This window comes from Apium graveolens, chromosome 6 (assembly GCF_009905375.1).
Source record: "Apium graveolens cultivar Ventura chromosome 6, ASM990537v1, whole genome shotgun sequence".
NCBI classification, from domain to species: Eukaryota; Viridiplantae; Streptophyta; class Magnoliopsida; order Apiales; family Apiaceae; genus Apium; species Apium graveolens.
Genome location: NC_133652.1, coordinates 82,420,396 through 82,433,215, shown reverse-complemented (window position 1 = coordinate 82,433,215; position 12,820 = coordinate 82,420,396). Strand labels below are relative to the sequence as shown.

Here is a 12,820-nt window from a genome sequence, read left to right as displayed (position 1 = left end):
ATTAACTCCATAATTAAATAGAGAATCCACGTTCATCATCAAAGCCTTAAGTTGAGCAGCTATAGCAGTAGCTGCATCCAACTCCAGAATTCCTGCTACTTGCCCTGAGATAGTCTCTGAGTAGGATTCGGGTATTCATTAGTAGCCACCAGTTCAATCAATTCATAAGCTTCATCGTAGCTTTTAGCCCACAAGGCTCCTCCCGATGCTACATCAAGCATGTGTGTAGAAGTAGCACCCAAACCATTATAGAAATAGTTAATAATCATCCAATCAGGCATCCTATGATGAGGAAACTTCCTTAGCATCTTCTTATGTCGATCCCAAGCCTCACATAAAAATTCTCCAGATTTCTGAGCAAATTGAGTAAGTGCGTTTCTGATTGCAGCAGTCTTCTCCATTGGAAAGAATTTAGTTAAGAACTTTTGAGCAAGATCCTCCCATTTGGTGATAGACCCGGGTGGTAGAGAATGTAACCAGCACTTAGCTTTGTCCCGCAGAGAGAATGGGAAAAGCCTCAACTTAATTGCATTTTTAGAAACTCCGTTGAACTTGAAAGTGTCACAGATCTCGATGAAATCTCTAATGTTCATGTGGGGTCTTCTGTCGGAGAACCCCCAAACTGAATTGAGTTCTGTATCATCTGAATCGTGCTCGACTTGATCTCAAAGGTATTAGCCGAGATGACTGGTCGAACAATGCTAGACTGAATATCATTGATCTTCGGTTGAGAGTAGTCCATCAAAGCCTTTGGATTCACTTCTGGTTCTCCCATTGCAATAAGAACCTCTTCTTCTTTCTCAACTAAGATCTCTTCTTCAACTTTCTCCTCGACAACAACTTCTTCCTCATCTTGATTCAGTGTTCTCTTATGAGACCGAGAACACGTATGCATACACGCTCGCTAGAGTACCTGAAACACGTCAAGGAAATAAGTAAGTAATAATGTCCGAGTCACTAACCTTTAACGACCCATGATGACAAACATATAAACTAAAAATTAACACCGCAGTCCCCGGCAGCGGCGCTGAAAACTTGTTAGGGCTAGAACACGCACTAATATTCATGCAAGTACACGCGATCGCAAGTAATATAGAATTAATTCTAGTTCGTTCCGACAGGGACTGGTTTAGGTTAATTTCAATCAATGTATTTATGCAACACTAATATGGTTATTATCCAATGCTAAGACGAATTTGAGGTTGTTTATACTAAGATTAACTAAGAATTATACTAAAGAACACAAACTAGGAGATTAAAGAGAGTTGAATACTATATGACACAAATATGGGATTCTAACTTCATTAAATACTACATTCAATAGCTTTTTCGTTCTTAACCTTAGCATGTAATGGTGATGACATTAATCAGATAACACGATACTGATAAACACCAACTTTCATTGTACGAATACCATACTACCAGACATCCACAAAAGAGATAGAAGTTGGATAGACAGCAATTATATTGAGACCCTATATGTCTATAGAATTTGACAACATAACGGATTAATGTACAAGTTATCTATCGTGATTACATAGGGCAAGTAAGATGGTTAAAATTACCTACGAATCACGCATATCAAATACACGAACCTATGCTAGCATGGCAAGTTCTAAACCCTTAAATTCACTTTCACTTCATTATAGATTAACACACTATCTTATAAGATCGTGACGCTCACAAGATGAATAAGCACAACCAATACTAGGTTATCATACAATCACCACACACTAAGGCATCGAAATAAATTAACTAAAGAAATCCATAAATAAATCCATTAGAACCCCACGATAATGATTAGCCCATAATCGGACTCATCATCAACGTGGGTTCTGATGAAAGCATGGTATAATAAATGTAGTCTTTATACTTAATAAAACCAAGTAGGAACTTAGAGTATAGGTTCACGAATAAGAAAATTAGCATCCAAAGTTACAACTTAAAACAAAGAATCATAAGAATAAACTAGATCTTCTTCGCCTTGGTTGAATTGTGCTCTACAGAGTAGAAGTCCAACTGATCAAAATTCCAGAAGAAATAGGATTTTAATTTCTCGACCTGGCGCTGCCGCGCGCTTGACCAGCGCGGGCGCGCTGACATTCTGCCATCCTGATGCGGCCGTGCGCTATCACAGCGCGGGCGCGCCGTCTCTCTAGAGAAATTTCTGATTTCTTTCTTTTCTTGCTGGTTTGAGTTGGTCTATTGATGAGATTTTATTCTAGACACCATCCTAACACCAAATTAGCATCCAAACAATACCAATTCACCTGTATTCCTGATAAATGCCTGAAATGCAAAAACACTACAAAAAGACGTTAAAAACACTAACAACTTGAGTGCAAAACATCAATCCAAAGCTTTACGGAGTGTTATAAAGTGTCATAAATGCCACTCAACACATATAAAGTTAACACTGGTCCTTTGTTAGATGTAGCAATTAGATCAGGAATTCTTGTATTCTCTCAAGATAGAAGCTAAGCTCTTTATCAACAAAGAGCCTAGAAATTTTGTAACAAAACATGTATTAATTTTAATATAAAATTAAGTGAGTTTTGAAAGATCTGTGTTATTCATATTTGCATGTTTAATTTCTGTTTTAACACATCTTACTACAAGATTTGATTTACTTTGTTCACAATCATAAAAGATTCAAGAAAAGCATAAAAATACAAAAACACATTCACATCCCCCCCTGTGTGTAATTCATTACCTAAAAAGTGGTATTAGAGCCAAATTTGAAAGTAAATAGATTCAAGATCTTAGAAGAATGAATACACAGAAAATCAGTAGCATCAAAATTCCTACTTTTGATAAAGTTAACTACACTCTTTGGAAAAAGAAAAAATTGTTGTTTATCAGGATGGCCAATCCACTATACATTCAGATTCTAAAAAATGGGCCCTTCACTCCTATGGTTAGAGTTGTGGAATTACAGATGGTGATAGATAGTCACTTGACAATGTAATGTATAGCAACATTATCAACTGTGACACTGGTAAGCAAATCTGAGAAAAGATTGAAATACTCTGTGAAGGAACTGCGATAGTTAGATCTAATCAAAGAAGGATACTGATTTCACAGTATGAGGGTTTCATGGCTAAGCCTAAAGAAAGCATCACTGATGTGTTTGAAAGGTTTAACAAGCTGATAAATGACTTGCAGCTGTATGACAAATACTATGAAGCTGAAGAAGTGAACTTGAAGTTTTTTCTTACACTCCCTGACCATTTAGAACAGAAAATTTCAGCAATCAGAGAAGGGAGAGACTTGAGAAGAATAACACTGGAAGTTCTATATGGAATTCTAAAAACATAAGAACTAGAAATGATTCAAAGGAAATCATTGAGAACTGGTCAAGGGCATGTTGTAGATTGTTCAAGTGCTTTATTTGTCAATGAAAGCCAGACCTCTAATGATGAGTCAAGATCTCAGATTCCAGTTGCCTCAGCAAGTTAACAAAGAAACAATGATTCACAGGAACAAGTCATTCCAGAATTGGAAGAATATGAGTTCTACACCCTAGATGAACTTGATAAACTTGATCAGTCAATGGCCTATCTGGTAAGAAAGTTCTCTAACATTAGAGTAAAGAAGCCAAGATTCTTCAAGGGTAAAGGACAATCATTCAACAAAGACAACAGCTGGAAATGAAAAGGGAAGTACACATCTGATAGCAAAAATGATTACAAAATTGGATACAATGACAGATCAAAGATAAGGTGCTTCAACTGTGTTGAACTAGGCCATTTTGCTACCGAATGCAGGAAACCCAAGAAAGAAAAGAAAGACAAAGCTTATCTTGAACTGGAAACAAAGTATGAAGCTCTTCTAAGAAATAACAAAGTAAAGCTTATATTACAGAAGGAAAAAGTTGGGATGACTGATAATGATGAAGATGAGGAAGTTGGAAATTATTCACTAATGGCCTTGGAGCAAGGAGAATCATCCTCATCAAAATCACAGGTACCAACTCTCACTACCATTGATTTAGATATGATTCAATATAAGAAAACTGTAGAGAAGATGAGAACAGAAATGTTTCACATTCATACAAGTATGGTTGCTGCTAATGAAGAAGTTAGCAGACTGACAAAGATAAATAAGAATCTTGAAAATGAGAAATAAGAAGCTGAACTGTTGTTGGTAGAGCTTGAAGCTGTAAGACAAGAAAATGCATATCTGAAGAACAAGCTCAAGTGTGCAAGTGAAATTGAAGCAGTGCTAAGGGAGAAGCTGGAAAAGAATGAGGTAAAGTTAAAGTCCTTCAGGAATGTATCTGAGTTGGTTGGACAATACCATGATAAAAACAATCCATGTGCAAATATTGCTATTGGTCTGGATTATGATGCCTTGAACAACAAGAAGAAAAATATAGGTGACAAAGAAAAAGCAACAGAAAATGAAAATATTCCAGCAATGGTGAAAAAGGTTGTTTCACCTATGTTCAAGGCATGTGAAGTTAACTTCAGTGAAGAAAAGTTGATTATTAAGCAAGAAATTGCTGATGAAGATTATGAGAAGAAAAATGTAGAAGCAACTCAATCTTTCCAAGCTGAAGAGAAGCTCATAGACAACCAAGGCTCCAAGACACCTGTCAAAGAAACCAAAACTGAAGATGTAAGAAAGAAGAAGAAAAATAGAATTGGGAAAATTGGGATAAACAAAAGCAACAATTGTGCTTATGTTGCAGATACTCCAAGAAAGAAATATGAGAAATATGGCTCTGTGAATCATCTAACTTACCTTTGTAAAAAGGTTGTTAGCAGGCCAGTTGAAGGAGCCTGCAAATATAATGAAGCAGATGCAAATGATCCCTACTCATTCTGTGACAAGTTTGATTGCATCCTTTGCAACTTGAAAGTTATCAAAAGTTTCCACAAGCTGAGAGTAGACCTTTAAAAACAAAAATTAGGTCTACAGCAGATAGAGAAAATACACAACAGTCAATGAATCTTATTTTATCTGAAACTACTCATTCTACTTCTGCTAAATCAGTTAACAAGAAGAAAGTGCCCAACACTGCTTGGGTTGTTAAACACACTTAAAACTCATTGTGTGCAGGGAAAAATAAAGAAAGTCATATGGATCATAGACAATGGATGTTCCAGACATATGAAAGGTGATAAGGCCCTGCTATCACAGTTTGAGGAGAAAGCTGGCCCTTTGGTGACCTTTGGAGACAACAATAAAGGATTCACAATGGGATATGGCAAGATTGTTTCTGGAAATGTTATCATTGATGATGTAGTACTGGTTGCTGGTCCTGAAGTGAATCTTCTCATTCAACAAAGAAGAATGCACTTTTATCATCAAGAAAATTGGTGAAGTTTCTCTGAAAGGAGCAAGAAAAGGAAGCTTATTTGTTGCAGACTTGGACTCAGCAAATAAGGATGGAACTTGTTGCTTTTACACCAAGGCATCAGAAGAACAAAGCAAGCTTTGACATAAAAAGTTGTCTCACTTAAATTTCAAGATAATCAACACCTTGGTCAAAAAAGAGATAGTAAGAGACATGCCTAATCTGGAGTTTGCTCAAGTTGAAGTTTGTGAAGCTTGTTAGAAAGGAAAAATGAAAAGATCAAGTCACAATTCAAAAACTATGAATTTTATAAGTGCACCATTGTAACTTATTCACATGGACTTGTTTGGACTAGTAAATGTCTTATCAATTTCAAGGAACAAATATGCACTTGTGATGGTGGATGATTTTTAAAGATACACCTGGGTAGAGTTCATGCACTCCAAAGATGAGACTCCACACATCATAGTTGAACACATCAAGAAGATAGAAAAATAGGCTGAAGATCATAATTATGTAAAGAGATTGAGAAGTGATAATGGAACAGAATTCAGGAATGCAACATTGAATGAATTCTGGAGTAGTTCAAAGAAAGAACAGAACATTAGTTGAAGCTGCTAGAACAATGTTGCAAGATGTCAAGTTGCCAACAAGTTTCTGGGAGGAAGTTGTTAACACTACATGCTATACTCAAAACAGATATCTTATTAACAAGGCCCATGGAAAATCACCTTACTCAATCATGTCTAAGAGAAAGCTTACTGTAAAGCATCTTTATATGTTTGGAAGCAAGTGTTACATTTTAAAAGACAACTCTGAATATGTGGGAAAATTTGACAACGGTTTTTGAAGCAATTTTTCTGGGATATTCATTGGAGAGAACTGCCTACAAGGTCTATGTGATTGATCAAAAGAAGGTTATGGAAAGCTAATATGTGACTTTTGATGATGACAAGTGTCCATGCTTGGAATGCCTTGATGATTATGAAGCTGAAGCCCTTGCATTTGAAAATCTCAACATTGATAGTGATTCTGATGGAGAAGATGAAGTTAATGTACAACAGATGATGAATGAAGAGACTACTGAACATGAAAATCATGGGAATGGAAACTCATCTCAAACACCTAAATTTGACAACACAAACTCAGGGGGAGAAAGAGAAGAAGGATCTACAAGTCATACCAATGATGGAGAAAATGATGAAGGCACAAGTCAACAAACTCGCACAAGGAAGTGGGATAGAAGTCACACTAGAGAAGCAATTATTGGTGATCCTACTGCTGGTGTGAGAACTAGAAGTGCAACTTCTAATGAGTGCCTACATGCATGCTTTATGTCTCAAGTGGAGCCTAAGAAAACTAAAGAAGCTCTAATGGATCCTGATTGGATATCTGCCAAGCAGGAAGAGTTGAATCAGTTTGAAAAGAATAAAGTTTGGGAGTTAGTTCCTGCATCAAAGAACAAAAGTATAATTGGAACTATATGGGTGTTCAGGAACAAGATGGATGAAAATGGTATACTTATCGGAAACAAGGCAAGGTTGGTTGCTAAAGGATACTCACAGAAAGAAGGAATTGATTATGATGAAACTTTTGCTCCAGTTCCAAGACTTGAAGCAATAAGGATTTTTCTAGCATTTACTGCATATTCAAATTTTAAAGTGTATCAAATGGATGTCAAGAGTGCCTTCCTAAATGGTGAGCTAGAAGAAGAAGTCTATGTACAACAGCCACCTGGCTTTGAAGATCCAGAATTTCCAGATTTTGTGTATAAGTTACTCAAGCCTATATATGGACTAAAGAAGGCACCTAGAGCTTGGTATGATACATTGTCAGAATTCCTACTCAAACATGGTTTTACTAGAGGAACTATAGACAAAACTCCCTTCTACAAGAAACCTGGTGATATATTGATCCTAGTTCAAATTTATATGGATGATATCATCTTTGGCTTTACGAATGAAAAGCTTTGCCAACGATTCTCCAAGCTTATGCAGAGTGAATATGAAATGAGCATGATGGGGGAATTAATTTACTTTCTTGGACTATAAGTCAATCAAAGAAGTGATGGAATCTTCATCAGCCAAACTAAGTATGTCAAGGATTTATTGAAGAAGTTTGGTATGGTTGATTGTTCACCTGCATCTACACTTATGTCTACAGCAACAAAGTTGGATGAAGATAAAAAGGGCAAAAGTATAGATATGTCAAGATATAGAGGGATGATTGGATCACTGCTTTACTTAACTGCAAGTAGACCAGACATCATGTTTGCTACATGTCTTTGTGCAAGATTTCAAGCTAATCCAAAAGAATAACATTTGATGGCTGTAAAGAGGATTTTCAGATACTTGAAGGGGACTCCAAACTTGGGATTATGGTATTCTAAGTTAATTGGTTTTGAAGTTGTTGGCTACATAGATGCAGATTTTGCTGGATCGAGGGTTGACAGAAAGAGCACAAGTGGAAGCTGTCAGTTTCTTGGATAAAGACTTGTATCCTGGTATAGCAAGAAACAACAATTTGTGTTAACTTCTACAGCAGAGGCTGAATACATAGCTGCAGAAAGTTGTTGTGCTCAAGTGCTTTGGATTAGAAATCGGCTAATGGACTACGGCCTAGTGTTACACAAAATTCCAATATTGTGTGACAATACTAGTGTTATATCTATAGTGTCTAATCCTGTTAATCATTTTAGAACAAAGCACATTGATCTAAGGTACCATTTTATTAGAGAACATGCTACAAATGGTACTATTGAGCTCATTTTTGTTCCAAAGAAAAACAATTAGCTGACATTTTTACTAAACTTTTGGATGAAGCAACTTTCACTAGACTTGTAGGTGAAATTGGAATGCTTAATTCTTCATCCTAAGACAAGAACTCAGCTAATATGTTGTAGCAGATTAATTTCTAGTAAATCAAAATTAATTTGATTTAATTGGAAATTAACTTAAATATAAATTATAAATATTTCATAAATTCTCTGCATATTTATTTTTCAAAAACAAAATTTCAGCTTGGAATTTTTCAAATTCTAAGTAAACTGCTCAGTTGCTGATTTACATCTTTAATTTGTAAAACTAACACAAGGCAGAATCAAATTGATCAAAAGTATATAGAGGACTAAGTTCTCGATAAGTCTAACTGACTTATCGACAAGTCATTTTAAGACTTCTCGAGTGAGTTCTCGATAAGTCAATTTACTGGCTTCTCGAGGGACTTCTCGATAAGGATTATTATGACTTATCGATAAGTCATTGTAGAGTTCTCTATAAGTGTAAACTTACAGAGTTCTCTACATGTATCTTTTTAGACTTATAGATAAATCAGAACTAAAATAATTTAATTCAATAAATTATTTTGGTAAAATACTTTTGGAAAAATTATTCTGATTTTATTTTGAAGTTATTCAAATAAAAACTGGAATCAAATTCAGTCCATTTCTGGACAAACTGAGTATTTATTTGACATCTCGATAAGTTATTTCTTTAGTTCTCTAAAAGAGTAATTTAAAATGACTTCTCGATATGTAATTTTTTTTTAAATTGACTTCTCGATAAGTATAACCCAAACGTCCATTTTTGACTTCTCGATAAGTCATTTACTTTTACTATAAATACCCAGACATCTCGATACATATACATACTTACATCTTTCGAGAACTTAAGTGACCTAGCTTTTCAATCTAAAACCGATTTCTCTCTCTTTTTTACTCATTTCTTACTAATTTTTCTTACCCACTAAACATCATACTCATAACAATGGTAGCCAGCAATATTGTTCCTTTCATCCCCAAGGAGACTAACTTTCTTGCATTTTTGGATGCAAACCAAGCACCTGAGATTTTCCAATATTTTGTCAAATTCTTGTCTGAGACATACTTTGTAGGTGCTCTTACTGCTAATCCTGTGTTGTATTTGAATGTGTTAGGGGACTTTTAGAACACAGCTACAATAAGGACAATTGTGCATGAGAACCAAGCTGTAACAATTGTGATAAACTGCATAATCAAGGGACAACAGGTGGAGATCTCTGAAAATGATGTTAATCTGGCATTGGGCATTCCTACTGACAAGCTGGTGGAGGCTCTAACTCAGGATGAGTTGTATGATTTCATGGACTTCATCAATTATTCTGAGAAGATCCATCTGGCCAGTATGAACAAGAAGCATCTAAGGAGGGAATGGTCCTTTCTGTTTGATTCAGTGATAAGGGCATTCACCTGCAGAAATTCAGGATTTGACAACACATCAAGTGTTGTCCAGAAGCTGGTCTACTCAATGGCCCACAGGAAACAGACCAATATCGGAAACTACATACTGGAAGAATTGAGCACCAGGCTAACAATGCCATTGGAGTCAAGAGGTAAGGAAATTTTTCTACCTAGATTTATTATGCTAGCTTTAAACCATAAAGTTAATGGGCATACATATGCTTGAAGGAGTAAATAGGTCACTAATTGGCAACTGTAAGAAAGTATACAAAATTCTGTTTGGATCATTTCTTACTAAAAATAAGGTTCCAGTGGGTCTTAAATTAACACCTTTCATGATTGAAATATTTAAGACCTACCCTTATTTTATGCCAGACATGAGAACAAGTGCAAGTCAACCTAGTGCAACAATAGTTCCTGAGCCTGTGGAAGCACAAACACAGGCACACCCACAAGAACCTACCCATGTTGAACCTATTCTTTCACAACCAATAACATCTAGGAAACCAACAACTTCATCCTCTCAAAAGGGTGTAGTGAGTAAAAAGAAGAGAAATGAGATAACCTTAACAGTTATGAATGAAAGTGGCGAGGAACAAACAGAAGCTGAGTCACCTTTGGTCAAGAGAACAAAGAAGAGTAAGAAATCTGAGCTGACCACTCTAGCCACCTCTGCATCATCCCAAAAGGATGCAGTTGTAACAAAGGGGACTAAACAGACTCTAGATACATTCTCTCAACAGGATGTCACTACACCAGAAACTGAATCAGACAACACCTGTTACACAATGGTGGCCAAAAAAACTGTTATCCCAAAAAATTAGACAACGGTTAATTGGTAGTTGACCAAAAAGCCTTATATCATTCTGTTTCACACAATGGTGATTCAACTTATTCAAAAATGTTGTCTAAATGATGCCCCTGTGCTCCAATGAGACAATGGTTATATTCATCCTCATTGTGTGACTTCGATTGGTACAAGTGTTGTTTAGGTCACAATAAACCGGTGTGCTTTCTATTGTTTTACACAATGGGTTTTAAGGACTGTTGTGCAACTTAGACAATGGTTTTCCGGTACCAATGTGTTATTTATTTGAGACAATGGTGCAGAAAAACCAATGTTAGAAACAAAGCATAACAGACAATAGTTTATCACCTCTGTTGAGTAAAAGAGTTTCAGACAATGGTGTCTTACTCGTTGTCTGAATAACCTGTATTAGAAAATATGTTACAACAACTTTCATGAAAAATCGGTGTCTAATTTTCAGAGGGTTTGAATTTTTTTTACTGTAAATTTTTTTTATTTAAAATTAAAAAAAGTCACATTTTCTTTATCGTTGGATTATGAATATACTATTCTGAGCCGTTGATTTACAAAAAATTAAAATTTTCGTTTCCCCTCTATTTTATTTAGATTCCCGCCTGAATTTTTAAAAAAAAATTGAATTTTTTTGAAGGTGATTTAGGTTTGGAAGTATGATTTTCTAAAATATAAGACAATAGTTTTAAAATTAAACCATTGTACGAAAGTGTACAAACAAGCCTTTTTTTAGGAAACCATTGTGTCATGACATCAACCTTTTTGACAAAATATAGGGCAACGGGTTGGGCGAAAATCCATTGTAAGAACCTATACAAACAAGTCTTTTTCATTAAAGTCATTGTCTATTGACATCAAATTTCTTGACAATCCCAAAGACTTGAATGAGACTTGAATCGTTACCGTACACTTTCAAAATGTGCTACAAGAGAAGTGATTGGCATGTAAAAACTCATATTATCAAACACATGTTTAAATATCACTAAGATTATACGAAATAAATAACTTATATTTTTTCGTTATAATATGTTGTATTGTAATCATATACGTACATAGATCCCGTCATTACTTTCGAAATATAGTCGATAACTATACATATGAAAGATTCGGGACTTGTTAAGTTTACAATATTACATAAAGACACAATATGAGTAAAGAAAAGTGAAACGAGCAATTTAATGTCGATCCAGTTGAATATTTCAGTTTTTCTTAATTTAATTCGATATAGGGGTTTAAAATTTGGAAGAATGATTTTCTAAAATATAAGACAACAGTTTTCAAATTAAACCATTGTACGAAAGTGTACAAACAAGCCTTTTTTGGGAAACCATTGTCTCATGACATCAACCTTTTCGATAAAATATAACACAACGGTTTGGGCGAAAATCTATTATAAAAACCTGTACAAACAAGTCTTTTTCATTCAAATCATTGTCTATTGACATCAAATTTCTTGACAATCGCAAAGACTTGAATGAGACTTGAATCGATACCGTACGCTTTCAAAATGTGCTACAAGAGAAGTGATTGGCATGTAAAAACTCACATTATCAAACACATGTTTAAATATCACTAAGGTTATACGAAATAAATAACTTATATTTTTTCGTTATAATATGTTGTATCGTAATCATATAGGTACGTAGATCCCGTCATTACTTTCGAAATATAGTCGATAACTATACATATGAATGATTCGGGACTTTTTAAGTTTACAATATTACATAGAGACACCGTATGAGTAAAGAAAAGTGAAACGAGCCATTTAATGTCGATCCATTTGAATATTTCATTTTTTCTTAATTTAATTCAATATAGGGGTTTAAAATTTGGAAGAATGATTTTCTAAAATATAAGACACCAGTTTTAAAATTAAACCATTGTACGAAAGTGTACAAACAAGCCTTTTTTAGGAAACCATTGTGTCATGACATCAACCTTTTTAACAAAATATAAGACAACGGTTTAGGCGAAAATTCATTGTAAGAACATGTACAAACAAGTCTTTTTTGTTCAAACCATTGTCTATTGACATCAAATTTCTTGACAATCCCAAAGACTTGAATGGGACTTGAATCCTTATTGTACGCTTTCAAAATGTGCTACAAGAGATGTGATTGGCTTGTAAAAACTCACATTATCAAACACATGTTTAAATATCACTAAGGTTATATGAAATAAATAACTTATATTTTTTCATTATAATATGTTGTATCGTAATCATATACGTACGTAGATCCTGTCATTACTTTCAAAATATAGACGATAACTATACATATGAAAGATTCAGGACTTGTTAAGTTTAAAATATTACAGACAGACACCGTATGAGTAAAGAAAAGTCAAACGAGCCATTTAATATCGATCCATTTAAATATATTGTTTTTTCTTAATTTATTTCGATATAGGGGTCACTACCACATAAATGGTCTTTAACAACACCCAAACAACGAGACTCGTTCCCGATTTACTAGATAAATTT

The 12,820-nt window shown here is 34.8% G+C and overlaps 1 non-coding gene across 1 annotated transcript; it reads left to right on the top strand.

Annotated features, from left to right (window-relative positions):
• The first annotated feature begins 279 nt into the window (after nt 1–279).
• Nucleotides 280–384, top strand: LOC141669711 (small nucleolar RNA R71). The gene has a single exon (XR_012553978.1). It is a non-coding gene; the product is annotated as a small nucleolar RNA R71 (small nucleolar RNA).
• Nucleotides 385–12,820: the final 12,436 nt, after the last annotated feature.